The sequence below is a fragment of the Lissotriton vulgaris genome, chromosome 8 (assembly GCF_964263255.1).
Source record: "Lissotriton vulgaris chromosome 8, aLisVul1.2, whole genome shotgun sequence".
In the NCBI taxonomy this organism is placed as follows: domain Eukaryota; kingdom Metazoa; phylum Chordata; class Amphibia; order Caudata; family Salamandridae; genus Lissotriton; species Lissotriton vulgaris.
The window spans coordinates 1175845666-1175865929 of NC_141696.1; positions in this window are offsets into that span (position 1 = coordinate 1175845666).

Here is a 20264-nt window from a genome sequence, read left to right on the forward strand (position 1 = left end):
AAAAGTGCTATCTATTTATATTTGCTGTTCGAAGTATGCACATAAGTGCTGAAAATACAACTTTAGGTGACTGCTTATTTTTGTACCGACTTGGCCATCAAAATAATCTGCTGGCAACCCTAACCATAGGACTGTAAGTTTGTTTCAGGATCAGCACATTATTTATTTCCTCCACCCTCGATTAATGCCGCAGTAGTTTAACTTAGATCTTAACCCCTTTGCCGCGGGGCTAATTCCCCCGCGGTGCGGGGGGAGGGGGCCACACGCAGAGCCACGGTGCTTGTGACAAGCTTGGCTCTTCACGCTGCACGGTGGCGCTGTGCTCATGACGAGCTGAGCTGGTCATGACCACGCCCGGTTAATGGAAAGCCCAGCACAGCAGGGGAATTATCCCCGCGTGGGCTTTCCGCAGCGGTTATGACGAGCTCAGCTCATCATGAGCACGGCGCCACTGTGCCTCATGGCGAGCTGAGCTCGTCATGAGCACTGATGTGGTTAAACCCTACGCCGCCGTCAATAACATGTTACTTCAAGTGTCTAGGAATGCACCCTGCCTTCAGACAACTCACTCCTCAATATCGCCCTTCACTCACACTGATCACCATGCACTCACACCATTCACCCTGCACTCCCAGTGATCACAATGCACTCACACCGATCACCATGCACTCACACCATTCACCCGCTCACCCTGCACTCACAGTGATCACACTGCACTCACAATGCACTTGCGCTGTTCACCCTATACCTCACCCTGCAGTCACATGAGTACACTATTCATCCTGCACTCATGTGACACTTCACTCACCTGACCCCCTCACTGCTCAATATGCAACTCACTCAAACAAGCCCATCAGTAATCATACATTCATTCATCCCATTCTGAACTTGCATCCGCACCCAAATTCATATGCCACCTCACTCACCCTGCAGTCACTCCTCGTAACCTACTCTCGCACTTTTGCATCGCTCACCGTGCATTCACATGGGCAATCTTGTCACCCACACAGTGTGCAGAGGGTTAATGTGCCTGCTACAAAGATCGTGTACCATGCAGGTCACAGAAATGAGAGTGAGTAAACTATGAGTAGCGCTATAAGAAAATTAAATGTTTGTCAGAAAGGTGCTATAGAGAGATGAGGTGCATTGTTGGTGAGTGGCAGCGAAGGAATTCATGGAGAAGGAGGAAACGGGGGTGGGGCACCAAAAAAGACTGTTGCACCGTGTGCAACCAGTGTTAGGACCAGCCCTGGCTGGAAGTATTAGTCCCCTCCGAATTTCTGAACTAGTGACTTCCCTGCTTCTGGCTATTATTATTATTTACATTTGTTGTGCGCTACTGTTACCAAAAAATGTCCTGGGGCTAATAATCATCTGCTGCATGTAGGCAAATGAGAAACACACAGAAGGAGAAAGTGAACCAGTCAAATTGGGTAACCTACAGAGCATAGAGAAAGGTTTTTATATCTTCGTAAAGGATAATAGATTCTTGGTGGAGCGAAGCAAAGGAGGGTGCAAGTTCCATAACTGCGCGGCCTGCACCAAAACAGCGAGACAGACAACTCATGCCTTCTTGAATTAGGAACAAAAAGCAGAGTGGCACAGACAGAGAGGAGCATACGGGTCCGACCTGTGTGCTTGGTGAGGAGAGTTGAGAGGATGAGAGAGGACAGCAAGGGAGTGAGAGAATTCGATTGCAGAGAACAGGGATGAGGAGAAATGTGATTTGCCAACGAGAAGTGTGGACACGCAAGAAGTGAGTGTGAGTCAAAGGTGAGGGCTTCTGTTAGAACAAAGGGGAGATGTGAAAATTGAATGGGGGACTGGAGAGGTCTAAGATACAAATAGATAAAATTTCAATGGAGAGACGAGGTGAATGAGAAGTGCTGAGGGGCACGGGAGGTGACGGGACAAGAGAGGCCATGAGATAAATGTGAGAGACTGTACGAGATGAGGGCAGTGAAAAGACAAAATGGCAAGAGATGATTAGAGGTGAAGTGAGAGGTTGAATGAGGAGAGTTCAGATGTTGTAAAAAGGGGTGAAAGAAAATGGCCTGCAAAGTGAGAGAGGGATGGAAGGGAGGGGGTGAGAGGAAAGCTGCATAGGTAAACTGCTTTACTCTGCACAAAACCGCCAGGTTTTAAAGGGACCCCTGCTTCTCCTGGCCAGGACCAGGTGAGCTTCTAATCTGGCAGCACATATTCCTGCAGAGTGGAAGGCCCTTCTCAAAGGTTGGCTAGAAATATTTCTGATGTTAACTGCTTTATTTTGGTTATAAACGGGTACTGATGGGGTGAAATCTTTCCTCAGTGTTACTGTGTGTAAAAAATGTCAAAATAATGAAGCAATGCTATCCCACAATACGCTGCATCACATAACATCACTTACATTTTCTTCCCACACAATTTAGTCAAGCCTGTCGCGTAATTTGGGCCTCACCTGCTTCATAATTCTAGTAGCCCTGCCTACAGGTTTAGAAATTTTTGTCAGGAGGGGGTCTTTACGCCTCAAAATGTTGACAGGGGGGTTCTTGGCATCCAAAAGTTTGAAGACCTCTGCCTTAAAGGGTCTGATGGCAACACTAAATTATTGATTAATTTTTATAATAACTCATTTGGAAGTGAAATGTTTAAAGTTGTTGCAATAGTGGAGGAATATATGAATAAGATAATAGGGCTAAGCATGAAGGAACCAAGGGTGCTTTGGATAGGAGTCTTTAACGTATATCAATTTGCGTTAACCCCAATTTGTGGCTTTGTAGAAGATGGGGAATCAAATATGCATTTTTCCCATAACGCTTATGTAATGTAATGTAATGTAACCAGATTTATAAAGCGCATGGTTACCCGGAGGCATCCCAGCGCTAACATGGGAAATGCATTTTTCTAAAAGATTTGGAGATCATGAACCCACGATCTGAATCAACAGGTCTTCCGCTAAATACCTTTTGCTCCTCTACATGTTGTTCCTCAATTGATTTTATAATAGCCTCAGCTAGACTGGGTGAAAAGCTCAACAAAAGGAAAGTGGAATTCCTGGTCTTCAGTGATCATGCAGCTATAACCTGGCATGTGAACTGGCCGGGTATTTTTGGCTCCACTTTTTCACATCTGAAACCCTATATAGCGAAAAAGAATGGAATAACATTGAAGTGGGGGAATATTGATAAGACTGCTGTTATTCCTCATGTAGTTTCAAACTCAATGAAAGAAATAGAAATATGTCTTGACTCAAATCAGGACCCAGGGTCCATCACTAAGGCTTTTGAAACTAATTTGCGAGAACTAAAAAGGAATCTCCCTAAAAATGGAAATGCAAACCTAAGGGACCGAAGTGGTTCGATCGTGATTGCACTAAAGCACTTTTTAACCTACGTCGATTACTTAAGACCTTACCTAAGAATCCCCAACTTGTAAAATAGGCCCGCTTAACTTATACGGTGGCGAGGAAGAACAGGTTAAAGACATTGAAAGAGGAAACTTGGGATAAATTATTGGTTGCATCCATCACAAATAATGAAAGGGATTTTTGGTTAACGATTAACGCCCCATTTTTAAAATCAAACTCTGAGCCGAATTTGGATACGCCTGTGGACGAGGACTCTTGGGTGGCGCACTTTAGTAATATTTTTAATGCCCCACCTGTAAACACTGAGCTAATGGCTGTAGAACTGGTCCCATCCTCTAGCACTATTCTTACTAATGATATAGGGAAACTATGCTTGGCAATGGAGCAATGTACAAGTAATAATGCACACGGTTTTGATGGCGCTCCAGTAGACTTTTTTACAGATTGCCCTGACTTATGGAGTCCTCTGCTTACTAACATGTTTAATTCTATAGCAAGAGAGGGACCTCCCGCCTCTTGGTTCAAAGCCATTTTAGTACCAATTTTGAAAAAAGGAGAGAAGCAAGACCCTAGGAACTATAGACCTATTTCTCTCTTAGATAGCACAGTAAAATTGATCGGGAGAGTGCTATTGAATCGACTGGAAACGTGGGCTTTGACTAATAAGATTTTGATACCAGTACAATACGAATTCAGAAAAGGGAGAGGCACTCAAGATCAATGCCTGAATTTGAGTGTGCTCATAGCAAAGTATACCCACGCTGTTAGACGGGACCTGGAGGGTCGGCCGAGGACAGGGGAGAGGTCTCCGGGGAGAGCCGTCTCCAGTGATCGTACAGACGAGTAACTTCCCCCCCACAGACGTACGCCACACAAAGATAAGGTTTAACGTTCTTTATAAGTAAGCTTTAAGTACGGTAGAATGGTACAAGGAGGTCTGGACTCAGGGGTCCCCTCGGTTCTAGTCTCTTGGATGGGGAAAGGGGGTAGCGGGACAGTCTTGTTACCAATCTGGCAGAAGCGATGATCAAATGGATAGCTCACAATCCTCGAGCTCGGCGTTCTAGATGGTCGGGCCGCGGCGGAGCCAGCAGGTCCCGAGATGATCGAAGGTAGCGACGGTCCGTGGCGGCGCCAGCAGGTCCCGGTGAAGATGACGGTTTCAGAAGGTTGCGGCAGCGCCAGCAGGTAGGACAATCGTTCGCAAGGCAGGGCTACGGCAGCGCCAGTAGTCCGTCAAGGATGAGTTCTTCACTGCGTCTCTCGACTCCAGGATACAACTGCCTTCCTGCTCTGGAGCTGCCCCAGTTATAGGTCTGGCGCCCTTTGATGTCTGGACCCTCGCACTTGGAGGTCGGGAGGTCCGGGATGAGGGAGTCCAGACACCCAGCAGGGGGGTGGAGCCAGCGCCCGGGGGAGCTGGGGGCGATCGGCACCTGGCGGGGGAGAGCCATCGACACTTCTTTCTCCCATTGACCTGCCAAGTGGTCCGTTCACCTCCTGGGTGGATGGTGGTGCCGGGATGTCGGGGCCTGGCCAGGCCCAGGGTTAGGGTCGATCTGAGGCCACGCGGCCTCGTGGTGCAGTGTCCAAGATGGCGGCCAGGCCGGGCGAGGGAGCCGGTAGTGATTCGGCCCCATGGTGCAGAGAGGTCCGGGGGCAGGAGTCCCGTATGAGACGGGGAGCGGGTTGCTGCTGTGGGTAACACCTGGAGGGCCGGGGCTCGGGCCCTGTCATGCGGGGAGGGAGCAAGCCCTTCACGTGGCCTGTCCAACATGCGTCCCCCCCAGCTGAAGGCGGGGAGAGTCACCCATCCTCTTGGGGACTCTCCTCGTCGAGGCGGAAAAAGCGTGACAGGCCATCTGCGTTGGCGTGGTCTTGCCCAGGTCGATGTTCCACAGTGAAGTCCATCCCCTGCAGGGAGATGGACCAACGCAATAGTTTTGGGTTTTCCCCCCGCATCTGCATTAGCCACTGCAGGGGCCGATGATCTGTCTGCACCCGGAAGTGGGTACCGAAGAGATAAGGCCGGAGCTTTTTGAGGGCCCACACCACTGCGAAGGCCTCCCTCTCGATGGTGCTCCAGCGTTGCTCTCGGGCCAGGAGACGTCTGCTGATGAAGGCCACTGGTTGGTCAAGTCCTTCGGGGTTTAACTGGGAAAGGACTGCCCCAATGCCATGGTCGGAGGCATCCGTTTGGACGATGAATTCCCAACTGTAGTCGGGGGCCTGGAGCACAGGGGCGGAGCACATGGCAGCCTTCAGCTTCTCGAAGGCCGCTTGACAGTCTGGGGTCCAGTTGACCTTCTTTGGGTGGTTTTTGGACGTGAGTTCCGTGAGGGGCCCCACAATGCTGCCATAGTCCCTCACGAACCGCCGGTAGTAGCCTGTGAGCCCCAAGAAGGCGCGGACCTCGGTCTGGGTGATGGGGGGCTGCCAGGACTGGATGGCAGCGATCTTGAGTTGAAGAGGGGCCACCAGACCGCTTCCCACCTGGTGCCCGAGATAGGTCACGGACCCCTGACCAATTTGGCATTTGCTGGCCTTGATCGTGAGGCCGGCTCGTTGGAGGGCCTGCAGGACCTCTCGGAGGTGGTGGAGGTGGTCGGACCAGTGGCGGCTGTACACAGCGATATCGTCCAGGTAGGCGGCGCTGAATTCCTCGAGTCCCGCCAGGACCTGGTTCACTAGTCGCTGAAAAGTAGCTGGGGCATTCCTCATGCCGAAGGGCATGACCTTGAAGTGGTAGTGGCCATCAGGAGTGGAGAAGGCGGATCGTTCTTGGGCCCGGGGTGTGAGACCGATCTGCCAGTAGCCCGCTGTCAGGTCGAAGATGCTGAGGTAGCGGGCAGCTCCCATGCGGTCGATCAGTTCATCCGCTCGGGGGATGGGATGTGCGTCGGTTCTGGTGACAGCGTTCAAGCCCCGGTAGTCGACGCAGAATCGGAGCTCGGGAGTGGTGCCGGGGGCGGCAGCTTTGGGGACCAGTACCACTGGGCTGGCCCAGGGGCTGTCTGAGGGCTCGATAACCCCGAGCGTGAGCATTTTGGACACCTCCTCTTGGATGCAGGCCCGTACCCGATCTGGTACACGGTAGGCCCGATGTCGGATAGGGGGACTGTCCCCAGTGTCCACGTCGTGCAAGCACCAGGGGGTGACCCCGGGGGTGAGAGAAAACAGAGTTGTGAACTGCAGCAGGAGGTCTCGGCAACCTTGGCGCTGTTCCGGGGTGAGGGCCTCCGAGAGTCGGACCCCGTCCACGGAACCATCTTTCTCCCGGGCCCTCAGGAGATCGGGGAGGGGCTCGGAGTCTTCTTCGGCTCCGTTGTCTGTAGCCATCAGGAGGCTGAGCTCCGAGCGCACAAAGTGGGGTTTGAGTCTATTGGCGTGGAGGACCCGGAGGGGGTTCCGTGAGGATTCCAAATCGATGAGATAGGTGACAGGGCTCTTGCGCTCGACCACTTTGAAGGGCCCTGTCCATTTGTCCTGCAAGGCGCATGGTTCGGTGGGGGACATCACCCACACTTGTTGGCTGGGTTCGAATTCGATGGAGGAGGCATTTTGATCGTACCACTTTTGACTGGCCTCAAGGTTCGCTTTTGCCATTTCCCTGAATCGCCTGGTCTGATTGCGTAGGGTCAGGAGGTACTTAAAGACATCTGGAGGGTTCTTTAGGGGGGGCATCTCCCAACCTTCTTTGACTAGGCTGAGGGGCCCTCGCACAGGGTGTCCGTATAAGAGTTCAAACGGGCTGAAGCCGAGGGACTTCTGGGGGACTTCTCGATATGCAAAGAGGAGGCACGGCAGTAGCACATCCCACTGGCGACGGAGGGGCTCTTCCAACCCCCCAATCATCCCTTTGAGCGTGCGGTTGAACCGCTCGACTAGCCCGTTTCCTTGAGGGTGATAGGGGGTTGTGAATCGGTAGGTGACCCCGCACTGTTGCCAGAGGGACTTCATGTACTTCGAAATAAAGTTTGTGCCTCGGTCGCTGACGACTTCTCGGGGAAAGCCCACCCGGGAGAAGATCCCCATCAAGGCCCGGCCGACCACCGGGGCTGTCACAGTGCGCAAGGGAACAGCCTCGGGGTAGCGGTGGCGTGGTCCACCAGAACCAGGATGAACCGATGTCCTTGTGCTGTACGGGGGTCCAGGGGCCCCACAATGTCTATTCCCACCCTCTCGAACGGGGTTGTGACAACTGGGAAAGGCTGCAGAGGTGCTTTCAGTTTGCGGCCACTCTTCCCGCTGGCCTGGCACGTGGGGCAAGACCGGCAGTGATTGAGTACGTCGTTTCTCATCTTGGGCCAGAAAAAGTGGGTCACCAGGCGACTGTAGGTTTTGTCCTGACCCAGGTGACCAGCCAGGGGGACATCGTGGGCCAGGTTTAGCAAGAAGTCTCTAAAGCGGAGGGGCACCACTAGCACTCGACTAGCCCCTAACTCCGCGATTCTCTGTTCACTGTACAACAGGTCGTTGTCCCAATAGATCCAATGGGTTCCGGAGGTATCCCCGGCGCTCTGGGCGAGGGCTTGCTGGCGGAGTCCCTCGAGGGAGGGACAGGTCTTCTGCTCTTGACGGAACTGTTCCTGGGTGGGCCCCCCTTCCTGACGCCACTGAGCCAGATCGGGAAGGTCCTGGGGCTGAGCGAGCCCTTCGGGGGTTTGCTCTGGGTGGTCGGCACGGTCGGTGTCTTCTACTGGAGCGACCGGGGGAGGAGGCGCTGGCCATTCAGGTTCTTCGGGTCGGGGGATGGTACGGGCAGCCATGGACCGGGTGGTTACGCACGCCCAGTCCGGGAGGCCCAACATCCCCAGGTTCTCTCTTCTCTCTACGGCGGCCCACGGGGAACTCTCCAGATCATTCCCCAGGAGACAGTCCACGGGGGCATCATCTCGGACCGTCACCTTCAACATGCCGGAGACTCCTCCCCACTCGAAGGGGACGCAGGCCATCCGGCATAGACTCTCCGAATTGTCGGCTGAACGGACAGGGCAGAGAATGTTCGGCAGGATCTGTTCTGGGGTCACCAGGTGACAGCGGACGGCTGTCACACTGGACCCGGTGTCACGTAGGGCTTCAGCCCTGCGCCCATTAATGTTCACCCACTGACTATATTTCCTGGTGTTGGTGGGTAGGGGGGCCCGCGGGACCATGTCTCTTCCCCCTAGGCACGCTAGAACCATGGCGGCTGGTTCCCACTCCTGGTGTTCTTGTTCGCACTCCTCCGGTTCTGCAGAGATTTGTTCTTCCCCCAGGGCGGCGGCAGCCATCTGGCGGGGTCTCGGAGTCTGGTTCTGTGGACAGTTCGGGTCATTTGCGTAGTGGCCGACTCGCTGGCATCGGTGACACGTGACATTGGCTCTGTACCCCGGGCGCGCCGGGGGGTTGCCCCGGTTGGCCGGGGGTGGTGTGCTGGCAGCGGGAGCGGCTGGGGCGGTGTCTCTTCCTCGTCCCTGGCCTCCTCCTCCTCGGGGACGGTGCTGACCTTGGTTGTTCCGGTTCTGTTCATGCGGCCCATTCCGGCCTACTCGGGTAATCTCCCACCGGTCAGCCTCAGCGGCGAGCTGCCGTGGATCCGTCAATTTACTGTCGAGGAGGTGCTGCCTGAGCTCGACGAAGCAGTTGTTAGAGAGGTGCTCCCACACCATGAGATTAAAGAGTTGTTCGTAGGTCGTTACATTGCTTCCCTTGATCCAACCCTCGAAGGCTCGGCTGAAATAATTTACATACTCCACCCAAGTTGTACCCGGGATCCGGGTGCAGTCTCGGAACCTCTGGCGGTACATTTCGGGTGTGAGTCCATATCGGGTGAGGAGGGTAGCCTTCATGTGGTCATAGGAGGTCATCAGGTGGTCTGGGAGCTGTAGCAGGGCATCGCGGCCCTCATTGACGAACCTCCCCCATAGACCGGCTCCCCAGTCACTTCGATCGATCCGGTGGGAGGTCATGGCGATCTCGTAGGCCTTGAACCACTGCTGGATGTCGTCATCTCGGAAATACTCTCGAACGACATCCTTGGGGATGTGTACTTTCTTTTCTGCCGCTCCTGGGGTGCGCGGTTGCTCGGGCACCCCTAATTCTTTGTTCTGCTTACGTAAGTCTATTTCTGCTAGCTTGCGCTCGTGTTCATACGCTAGTCTCTTTTCTTCGAGTTCTCTTTGTCTCTGTTTTTCTTCCCGTTCTTCTCGGAGCCGCAGATGTTCTAGGTTCAGTTTTTGTTTGGCTAATTTGAGTTCACCGTCCATTTTGAGCCGGGCCATTTCTAATTCATGTAGTCTGCTTCTTTCTCTCTCTTGGATCTCTTCCTGCGAGAGACCCGTTCTTCGCTCTTCGGGAACCGTGGTGTTCCTTTCTGATGCTGCAACATTTTGGTCCGGGGGTCTGACGGCCCCGGTTTCTGCCCATGACTCAATGGCGTGCTTGAAATCGTCTTTAGTACTCAGGCCGGTGGTAGCGATGCCTAGTTCAATGCAGAATTGTTTCAACTCACGATGGCTGTATTCCTCCAATTTCTCCATCTGGAATTTCTCGGTGGATCCGCTTTCTTTGGTTGTCATTGTGGTTTCGTCGTGGGGTGAGCTACTCTCTATACGATTACGCGTTGATTCGGATCGCGCCGCTGGCCACCAATGTTAGACGGCACCTGGAGGGTCGGCCGAGGACAGGGGAGAGGTCTCCGGGGAGAGCCGTCTCCAGTGATCGTACAGACGAGTAACTTCCCCCCCACAGACGTACGCCACACAAAGATAAGGTTTAACGTTCTTTATAAGTAAGCTTTAAGTACGGTAGAATGGTACAAGGAGGTCTGGACTCAGGGGTCCCCTCGGTTCTAGTCTCTTGGATGGGGAAAGGGGGTAGCGGGACAGTCTTGTTACCAATCTGGCAGAAGCGATGATCAAATGGATAGCTCACAATCCTCGAGCTCGGCGTTCTAGATGGTCAAGCCGCGGCGGAGCCAGCAGGTCCCGAGATGATCGAAGGTAGCGACGGTCCACGGCGGCGCCAGCAGGTCCCGGTGAAGATGACGGTTTCAGAAGGTTGCGGCAGCGCCAGCAGGTAGGACAATCGTTCGCAAGGCAGGGCTACGGCAGCGCCAGTAGTCCGTCAAGGATGAGTTCTTCACTGCGTCTCTCGACTCCAGGATACAACTGCCTTCCTGCTCTGGAGCTGCCCCAGTTATAGGTCTGGCGCCCTTTAATGTCCGGACCCTCGCACTTGGAGGTCGGGAGGTCCGGGATGAGGGAGTCCAGACACCCAGCAGGGGGGTGGAGCCAGCGCCCGGGGGAGCTGGGGGCGATCGGCACCTGGCGGGGGAGAGCCATCGACACTTCTTTCTCCCATTGACCTGCCAAGTGGTCCGTTCACCTCCTGGGTGGATGGTGGTGCCGGGATGTCGGGGCCTGGCCAGGCCCAGGGTTAGGGTCGATCTGAGGCCACGCGGCCTCGTGGTGCAGTGTCCAAGATGGCGGCCAGGCCGGGCGAGGGAGCCGGTAGTGATTCGGCCCCATGGTGCAGAGAGGTCCGGGGGCAGGAGTCCCGTATGAGACAGGGAGCGGGTTGCTGCTATGGGTAACACCTGGAGGGCCGGGGCTCGGGCCCTGTCATGCGGGGAGGGAGCAAGCCCTTCACGTGGCCTGTCCAACACACGCAAAGCAGGGCAATTTATGTCTAGTCTTTATGGATCTTAGCACGGCTTTTGATTGTGTGTCTCACCCACAGCTCTGGAGAATTATGAGGGAAATGAGGGTAGATCAGGCAGTGATCAATTTCATTAGACAACTGTATTCAAGAGCTGAAGCATGTGTCAGGTATGGGCCACAGGGAGAATGTACTAGGGGGTTTCCTGTAACAAGAGGAGTTCGCCAAGAGTGCGTTCTCGCCCCTTTTTTATTCTCGCTTATACAAACGGGAGAGAGTCTAAATTGTTAGATTCAAATATAGATGTGCCAAGAATTGGAAAGTTGGATATCCCAATTTTATTATATGCAGATGATGCAGTTTTAATTGCACGAACAACAAAATCCCTGCAAAAATTGTTAAATACCTATGTGGAATTTATGAAAGGCCTTGATCTCCAGACAAATGAATCTAGGCCATTTGTTTTAATTACAGCGCCAAAGCTGAGCTAACCTCCTTCTTTTTTTATCTCAAAACGTAAAGTGACACAAACAGAGTTCTTCTCATATCTAGGAGTCACTTTTGATTCTAAGGCCTCTTAGAGGAATATGGTAAAGAATCGTGGGGTCTTGTTGGAGAAAAGTGCAAATGCAATACGCTAATTTTCAAATAAGCTGGAAACGAGGAACCTAGATGTTTTAAGAAAGGTTTATGGGGCAAAATCTAGGACAGTAGCTACGTATGGTGCAGGGGTGTGGGGCCATGTTACAGTAAAGAGGATACAAACAACAGAGGATTTGTTTTGGAAATCAACGATGAGTCTCCCAATTGGTTGTTCTAATTTTAATCTACATGAAGAATTAGGTATCCCTTACATAACTGATTGGATAAATGTTGCACCTATTTTTTTATGGCACTCAGTATGGTGTAGAGACACAGTTTAACTAACGCAACAAATAATACGGGATTGCTTATCCTTCAAGCATAGGGATAATATTTTATGGTTAAAGTATGTGAAAGATACTTTATATACTCTTGATCTAGGAAGCTTATTTGTATCCCCAGAAAATGTGCCTCTGTCTCTAAAAAAAAATTAAAGGCCCGCTTTATAACCACTGCTAAAGATGGGACATTGACTGTCAACCGAAATAAATCTACAGTCAAAGAATATATTGAAGATCCATTGCAGATTGATCTTCCTATTTGGAATTTGTAACAATACCACGGCACAGGTGGGATTTACTCTGTTAAGATTTCGGCTTAACTTTATTACCTGCATGTTGGGCCATCCTGCTGGTATCTTCCCCCCGAAAGAACTCCTGTGTTGCCCATGTGATGACACTTCGCAACAATCTGATTTGCACATTTTCTTCTTCTGTAAATTTTATTGTGCACAAAGGAAAAGGTTTTTAATTGCGCTTTTACATTCGCACAATTTTAGACAATGTCGCCTGGCCTTGCATTTTTTACGTATGGTGTCTGATCCTTTGACCTGTAATACTGCTTCCTCCTTTTTATGCATGTGTTTGAAAACGAGGACATTGTGTATTGACTGACATTTGTGAACTGCTTATTTCCAGTTTTAATCTGTAACTTTTTTATCTGTGATGTATACTTGTACTTTTATGATTAACTTTGTTTTAATCGAATAAAGTAAGTTTGATTGGTTGATGATTGAACTCAAGATGGAATTGGTTTTAAGCCACTGGCACAAGATAGGGTAAAGTCCCCACTGTCTCTAGAGAAGGGCTGGTGATGTCCACTGCAGCTATCATCCATAGCCTGACAGGGTACCCCATGGATAATCCTTCTAGTATGCTACTTCAGCAAGCCTTTCAAAATATGGGAATGCATGGGTGTTGATTGCTGCACCAGAGGGGCATGGATTGGTCAGGTTCTCCAGGCCCAGCTGTATTTAGGTGCCAGGGAAGTCCCTCTTTTTTGCCATATGCAAATCAGTCTTGACGCTGTTCCCCATAGGAACAGTCCAGCCCAAACTGCAGAGCCAGATCTTCCCTGGACGGGAAACACTCATCCTGGGTCCAGTTTTGGGGTAACACCCTTCATCAGCCAGGGCAGCTTGAATCTGGGTGCAAAATGAGCAAGGGAACCACGTCTGAGCATATCCTGCTAACTTATGGCAAACAAGGCAAACACCAAGAGATGATAGACGGAGCGCTGAAACTTTTTAGACACTCACCCCTGCCACAAATCTAGGTTGAATCCATCATCATTCTTTAGCTCACTTCGTCACCCCAGTTCAGACCCAGCATATGCAAATCAGTCTTGACTGTGTTCCTTGTGGGAACAGTCCAGCCCAAACTGCCAAGCCAGGTCTTCCCTGGACTGGAAACAAGCATCCTGGGGCCAGTTTTGGGGTAACACTCCTCATCAGCTAGGCTAGCTTGAATCCAGTGGCAAAGTGAGCAACGGACCCATGTTTGGGCAAACCCTGCCAACTTAAAGCAAACAAAGTACCATATTAAAATCTATCTTCACCTTGTTCCTCATGGTAACAGTCCAACCAGAACTGCCAAGCTAGGTGCCCGATATCCTTCGTTGGATAACATTGAGCATCAGCACTCTGCACCAGGCCACCCTGGTGCCGGCTGAGGGTGCTCTAGGAGTGCATCCTTGACCCTTGGGGGGGGACCCTTGTTCTAACCCCAGAAAACCAACTCCCAAACCTAAGTACTTACCTGTAAACCGATGCGTTAATTTCCTCCCCTATAGGATTGCATTGACTGCTTTTCTGTGAAAAATGTTTTAAATGTGGAGCTGGAAAATTGAATGAAACCTTAAGAAACTTTGTACTCACAAAAACTGCTTTACTTACCTTTTATTTAGGAAATGTCCCAGTGTGACATCAATTTTTTTTTTTTTTTGAGAAGCAATTGACTTGGAAGTCCTTTAGACTAATTAATTCATGTGTGGTCTTATAGAGCGATTTGTTGCTTACAGTATTTTTTACTTTTTCCCTTGCATTAAGTTGTTATGGATAGTAAATGAACTTGGTGTCAAGATAGGGCACCCCACAATAATAGATGTCTGTTGATGAAATTGTCTCTATGTGATGAATTCTATCTCTATATATTGTTTAATGTTGTAGAATATATATGTTGTTTTGTACAAATTGTAAATATGTATGTATAGTGTTTTTTCTTAGTTGAAACAATACAGAAACATTTAAAAAATAATGAAATAAAATAGGTATGAACAAAGTATACCTTACAAACTCCAATTGATATTGGTTTGTAGTTCTTAAATGTGAGACATGAAAGAAATGTGCAGCTAGTAATTCTTTGTATAAGTATCCAGTGTGACATCTAGGCATATTCCGCTGAGTGGAAAAAGTAATCTAGTAAGTATTCAGACAGTAACTGCAAAGTAATTTCAATAGTTTCTGACTAATTAACCTATCTGGAACCATATCAATTACATACAACTGCATTCAACTATGTCATTCCTGCAAAGTATTATTCCACTTACCTGCACCAAGCCTGGCTTGGTTCTTGAAAAAAAAAAAAATTTAATATTTTAACAAAACAAATTGGTCAGAGTTCAGTTTTTGAGTGTGTGAAATCATCTCTTGCCTGAGTGTGTACGATAAAGGGGAATATCCTGAACAACGACTCCGGAACAACGAGATCCGGAGTCACGCAAGCTGAATAACGACTTGCCCGAACAACGACTCAGCCTTAACCATGCATGTGCGTGGTTAAGGCTGATTCTGTCTAGGTTTTTCGTAGGTCGGGTGTGCTCCTTTGTAGGACTAGCATGCCCTTCCTGACTCTGCCATAGAAGCGAATGCAGGTCTGAAATGTCACTCCGGTGCATTCTTCAACAATGTCATTTTGCGCGTCTGGCCTAAACTCTGCTGCCTGGCTGACATGCAACAAATCAGACGTTCGTATTTGGCTCCATGAGTCAGCGTATCAATTATCACCTATTACACAAGCACAGTTTAGTATTAAATGTTTTTATTGATTTTACAAAAGTTAGCAAACAGTAATGCCATATAAGAATCGCAGATCAGTCCGAGGGCCGACCCACCGAGCGATGTTAAGGAAGGTACAAGCCATCGTCCATGTCATGAGGAAGCAGTCTTATACACAGCAAGCCGCCTACAACCCAACCTGGGCCGGCCGCGTCATAAACACTGTGAGGCTGGAAAGCATCCCCGGGACCCCATTGCGTCCCCTGCCATTTGGAGACATGAAGACATGTTATCCGAGCTAAGGAAGCTTTATGTCCAACAGTCTCTCTTCGAGCACCTTCCTTTTGCCCTATGGCCTACCAGCCACCCCTAGACATCGTCCCTCGGACGCCCTTAATCAACAAAAAGAAGGAAGACCCCCCCTAAACAATCCCAACCCTACCCAGACCCCGACAACCCCTTCCCCCATGTAACCCCACCCCTCCAAACTCCCCCAATCCCGCCCCCTTTGGTCCATGGTCCACCTTTACTCCCGCCGCTGGTCCCTCGCAACCTTCAGTGTCGAAGCAGTGTATTTTTGTCTGTTTCGGTGTCCGTCAGCCTCAACAGTCGGAAATACTTAGGACAAGTCACCTCCGTAAACTCAGAAGCCAGCAAGGATAGGAATGGCCTCCACAGCTCGGCATAGCGTGCCCCCTCCCCTGCCCTAGATAGTGATAGTTTCTCCATGCCCAGAACCATCCAGAGGCGGTGAAGCCAGCCCTGATATGTGGGGATGTGTTTTGATCGCCAAAGCGCCACTATATTCTGTACCGCTGACCCCAACGCGATCGCTATCAGACAACCCCTCCGCGATCGCAATGGGTAAGTCAGTGCATTAGGCAACCCTAGGATTACATAGGCGGGAAAGCGGGGAATATCTGTTTCGAAATGTGTGTCTACGTCCGCTAAGATCTGGCTCCAGTATTCTTGTAAAAATGGACAGTCCCAGAGTACATGAACTAACGTGCCAACCTGACCACAGCCGCGCCAACACCGGGGATCCTGTCCACTATCCATTTCATACAGGCGTTCGGGGGTGTAATACCAGTAGGACGTGACCTTCGTAAGGGTGTCTGTAAGTACCATATGGTAGGCCGAGTGCCGCGCTCTATAGTAGACTCCCTCCCACTCCTTGTGAGTTAGGACTCTCCCCAGCTCCCGCTCCCAGCGCACCCTGCCTGCGTTGTAGGTGTATCTGTGTTTTTGCATGAGCATTTTATAGAGGTCTGAAATCAGTTGTTTATCATTAGTGCGGGAGATCAGCCAATACTCGACTTTTGTCAAGCGGATGTCCGCCGCGGACCTTACTGCGGTGTTAAGCGCCCAGTGCCTGACCTGAAGGTAGCGAAGCCTCTCAGTTTCTGGTAGGCCGAATTCCTGCCGAAATCGCTGGAAGGGAATGACACCTTCTGGGCCATAGACATGATGGAGTGCGCGACAACCCGCAGGCTTCCAGCGCGCAAAAGATGTCTCGTCCATCCCCTGGTGGAAGTCTGGGTTCCCGATGATGGGGGTGAGGGGAGAAGGGAGGGTGGTGAGTTCTTGGCTAACCCCCACTCGGTCCCAGATCTCCAGAGGTACCCGCGTGATGAGGGACGCATAGAGATTGGGAGGCCTGTGTTCCCGTCGCATAAAGGGGATTTCCTGCAGAGTCTGTCCAGCGACGGCCTGGTCTTAAAACAGCCAATGTTTCCCAAATTCCCATCTAACCCATTCCACTAGGAAGCGGAGCTGGGAAGCTTGAAAATACGTTGCCAAGTCTGGCTTCCCAATCCCGCCTTGTTCTGGTGCCAGCATGGCGATCCTTCGCTTCAGGCGGGGTTTTCTCCCATTCCATATGAACTGCGACAGTTCCGACTGCATCAGTTTTGTCCAGCCTCGTGGGGGCGCAAGGGGAATCGTGCGAAAGAGGTATAGTACTTGGGGAAGAACCGTCATCTTAACAGCTGCCACCCTACCCAACCAGGACAGCGGATAGTACTACCATTGTCCCAAATCGCGTCTGATTTTCTGTCGCAGGTTGGAATAGTTGAGTTCTACGGAGGTCTGAAGGGAAGGTGCCAGTTGTATCCCAAGATATGGGACCGCATCCGTCGTCCACGGCACGGGGAACTCCGCCTGTAAATAGGCATGTGTGGTGGTTTCTAGTGACAAGTCGAGGGCCACTGATTTAGACATGTTGACTTTGAAGCCTGAGACTTGGCCGAATCGCTCGAGGCCTGCAATTCACGCCGGGAGAGAACTCCGAGGGTTATCGAGCGATATCAGCACATCGTCAGCGTACAGGATTATGGTGTGAACGTCGCCCCCGAACTTGATTCCCTGCACTTTCGGGTCAGACCGTAGAAGGTGCGCTCCATATAAAGGGCGAACAATAGGGGGGATAGTGGGCAGCCCTGCCTAGTGCCTCGCTCGATTTCAAACCGGGGAGACGTGCAGCCATTGACTCGGACTGCAGCTGAAGGAAATTTGTAGCAGTTAAACACTCTAGTTCGGAATTTGGGCCCTATACCGGCCTTCAGCAGCATCCTTTCCAGATAAGGCCAATGCACCCTATCAAATGCCTTTTCGGCATTGATGGCCAGCATCATAAATACACCCTCTGTTCGAGCGGCCTTTTCTAGAAGGTGGAAAGCTCTTTTAGTGTTGTCTGAGGTCTGCTGTTCTGGAATAAACCCAGACTGATCCGAGTCGATCAGTCCCCCATGTATGGTCCCAAGCGAGAGGCGAGGATCCCTGTATAAATCTTAAGATCAACATTTAAGATGGAAATAGGCCTATATGCTCCGCACTCAGCGGGATCCTTACCCGGTTTAGGTATCACCGCGATGGACGCCTCCAGTAGGTCTCTCTGGTTCGCTCCCTCCTCCGCGAAGGAGGTAAAGAGTCGGACGAGTAGCGGGGCCACCTGGCCACAAAATGTTTTATAAAAGCTCGCCGGGAAGCCATCCGGACCCGGAGCCTTGCCTAGTTTGTGCCGGGAGATGGCAGAAATCACCTCTTCCGGTCGGATGTCTCTGTCTAAGCAATCGATCTGATCCTGCGTCAACGCCGGCAGGGGGAGAGCCGCTAGGAAATCTGTCTCTGCCTCCGGGTTTGAGGCCGCATACAATTCCGCATAGAATGCACTGAAAGCCTCAGCTATGGCTTGGTCTCCGTTCACTGTAATGCCATCGATCCCTCTTATCTCACGAACCTCCCTGCGCTGCGTGACCTCGCGGAGCTTGTTCGCCAGCAAGCGCCCACATCTGTCCCCGCCCGTGTAATAGGCGTGGCGCAGTCGTAAGGCTGCATATTCTGCTCTATCTAGATCGAAGGCTGCGAGTTGTTGGCGGGCAATTTTTAATTGCCTCCATATTCTCGGAGCCCCTGTTCTCCTGTGTATCTGTTCCAGTTCCCTGGTCTGCCGTATGAGCTCATCCCTCTTGGATTGTCGTTCCACATTTTCTGCTGTCGAGATAGATATAAATTCACCCCTAAGAACAGCTTTCAGCGCAGCCCACTGTGTAGACAGAGTGGTGTCACTGTTGCTATTATGGGAGAGGTAGTCAGTGATCACGCTCTGGATTTGAGTGACCACCACCTTCCTCTGCAGCAATGAATCTCGGAGGCGCCAAACCCTACGCGAGCGTTGGGCAGCTGGCATGGAAAGGGAGGCCGTGACTGGAGCGGGGTCGGAAAGGGAAGCAGTACCTATGTCGGCTCTAGTGACAAGCGCTTGAGTGGCAGTGGAAACAAGCAGGTAGTCGAGACGCGCATATGTTTTGTGGGCAGCCGAAAAGTATGTGTAATCCCTCTCCCCAGGATGAAGCGTACGCCATAGATCCACCAACCCTAGATCCTGTAATCTAGCTTTGCCTGCTTCTGTAAGCGCCCCCACCTGTGTAGTGTGTTGACAAGACCTGTCCAGTATGTTGTCAAAAACCAGATTTAATTCCCCGTCCAAAACTAAGTGATGGTCAGTCGTGTCAGTGACATCAGTGAGCGCTCTGTGTAGGAACTGTTCTTGGCCTTCGTTGGGCCCATATATCGAGCCAATCGTAAGAGTCCTGTCCCCCAGTGCAAACCTGCATACTAACAGTCGCCCCTTGGTTTCAGCCAATTTCCCCAACGCCTTGCCCCTAAACTTTTGTGCCACCAGGATCGCAACTCCCGCCTTCTTGTCAGGGCACGAGGAAAAGAACTGGTGGGGAAATTTACAAGACCTCAGCCGGTGACAATCCCTGGCCAGAAGGTGCCTTTCCTGCAAGAGGCATATGTCCGCCTGAGACTGTTCCAACTGGAGCAAGATCGCTTTGCGCTTGACAAAATTGTTCAGGCCGCGCACATTCAGCGTTAGGATAACTAGATCATCCATCATCATCTAGAGGTGCAAAACCTCGACCCGCCCCGCATGCCTCCCCGGGAGATCTAAGTCTGGTGTCCCCGAGCCTGTCCCAGCCCACTAACTCCAAAACCCCGGCGCCAGAACCCACCCTACTGACAATCGAACCATGGACCAAATTCCCTACCACACCCATTCCCCCCCCCCAGAACTGCAAACTGTCATAATCCCTCATCTAGAGATGAAAAGAAAAAAACCAGCACAGGGTAGTCTTACTAGTCTGTCCGGGAGCACTCTCCCACCGGCCATGTGGCCAAAACGGGCAACCAGATCACCAGGTCTCAGCAGGCTCTTCACCCTGTGGGGCCAGTACCGCCATCCGTGGCCACCGCGTATCCACTACGGCGCGTTGACCCGCTGCAATCTCCGTCGCCGGAGGTTTCTTCACTCGTTTCTGCCACCGCTCCTGGCTCCACTGGGGCCTGCGCGCCTCCGTCTCCGGTGTGGCTCCCGAGACCTTGGTGCCTTCCTCGGGTGTTTCTATTCCTAACAGAGTGCAGGCCTCCGAGACCGACCGGAGCTGGTACTGTTTGTTCTCCAGTCTGAAGATGAGATGGAAGGGGTGACCCCAACTGTATGGGATATTGTTCTGTTGGAGATACGATGTGACGGGTTTGAAAAGACGGCGTTTGTGCAGCGTGAGGGCCGCCAAATCTTGGTACAGCAGCGGCGACGTGCCCTGAAATGCGATCGGGTGTTTCTGACGTGCCCTCTGTTGTATCTCTTCTTTGGTGCGGTAGTTTTGGACACAAACCAGTATGTCCGGGGTTGGCGCCGTCGCCGCACGGGGAGGCCCGGTCCTATGTGCCCTGTCTAGTTGGAGGGGTGAGTCTAATGGCCGCCCTAGCACGTGGTTGAAAAGTTCTCTAGCATAGCGAAACGCGTCTTGGGTGGCCTCGGACGTGGCCACGTTGCGAATGCGAATGTTATGG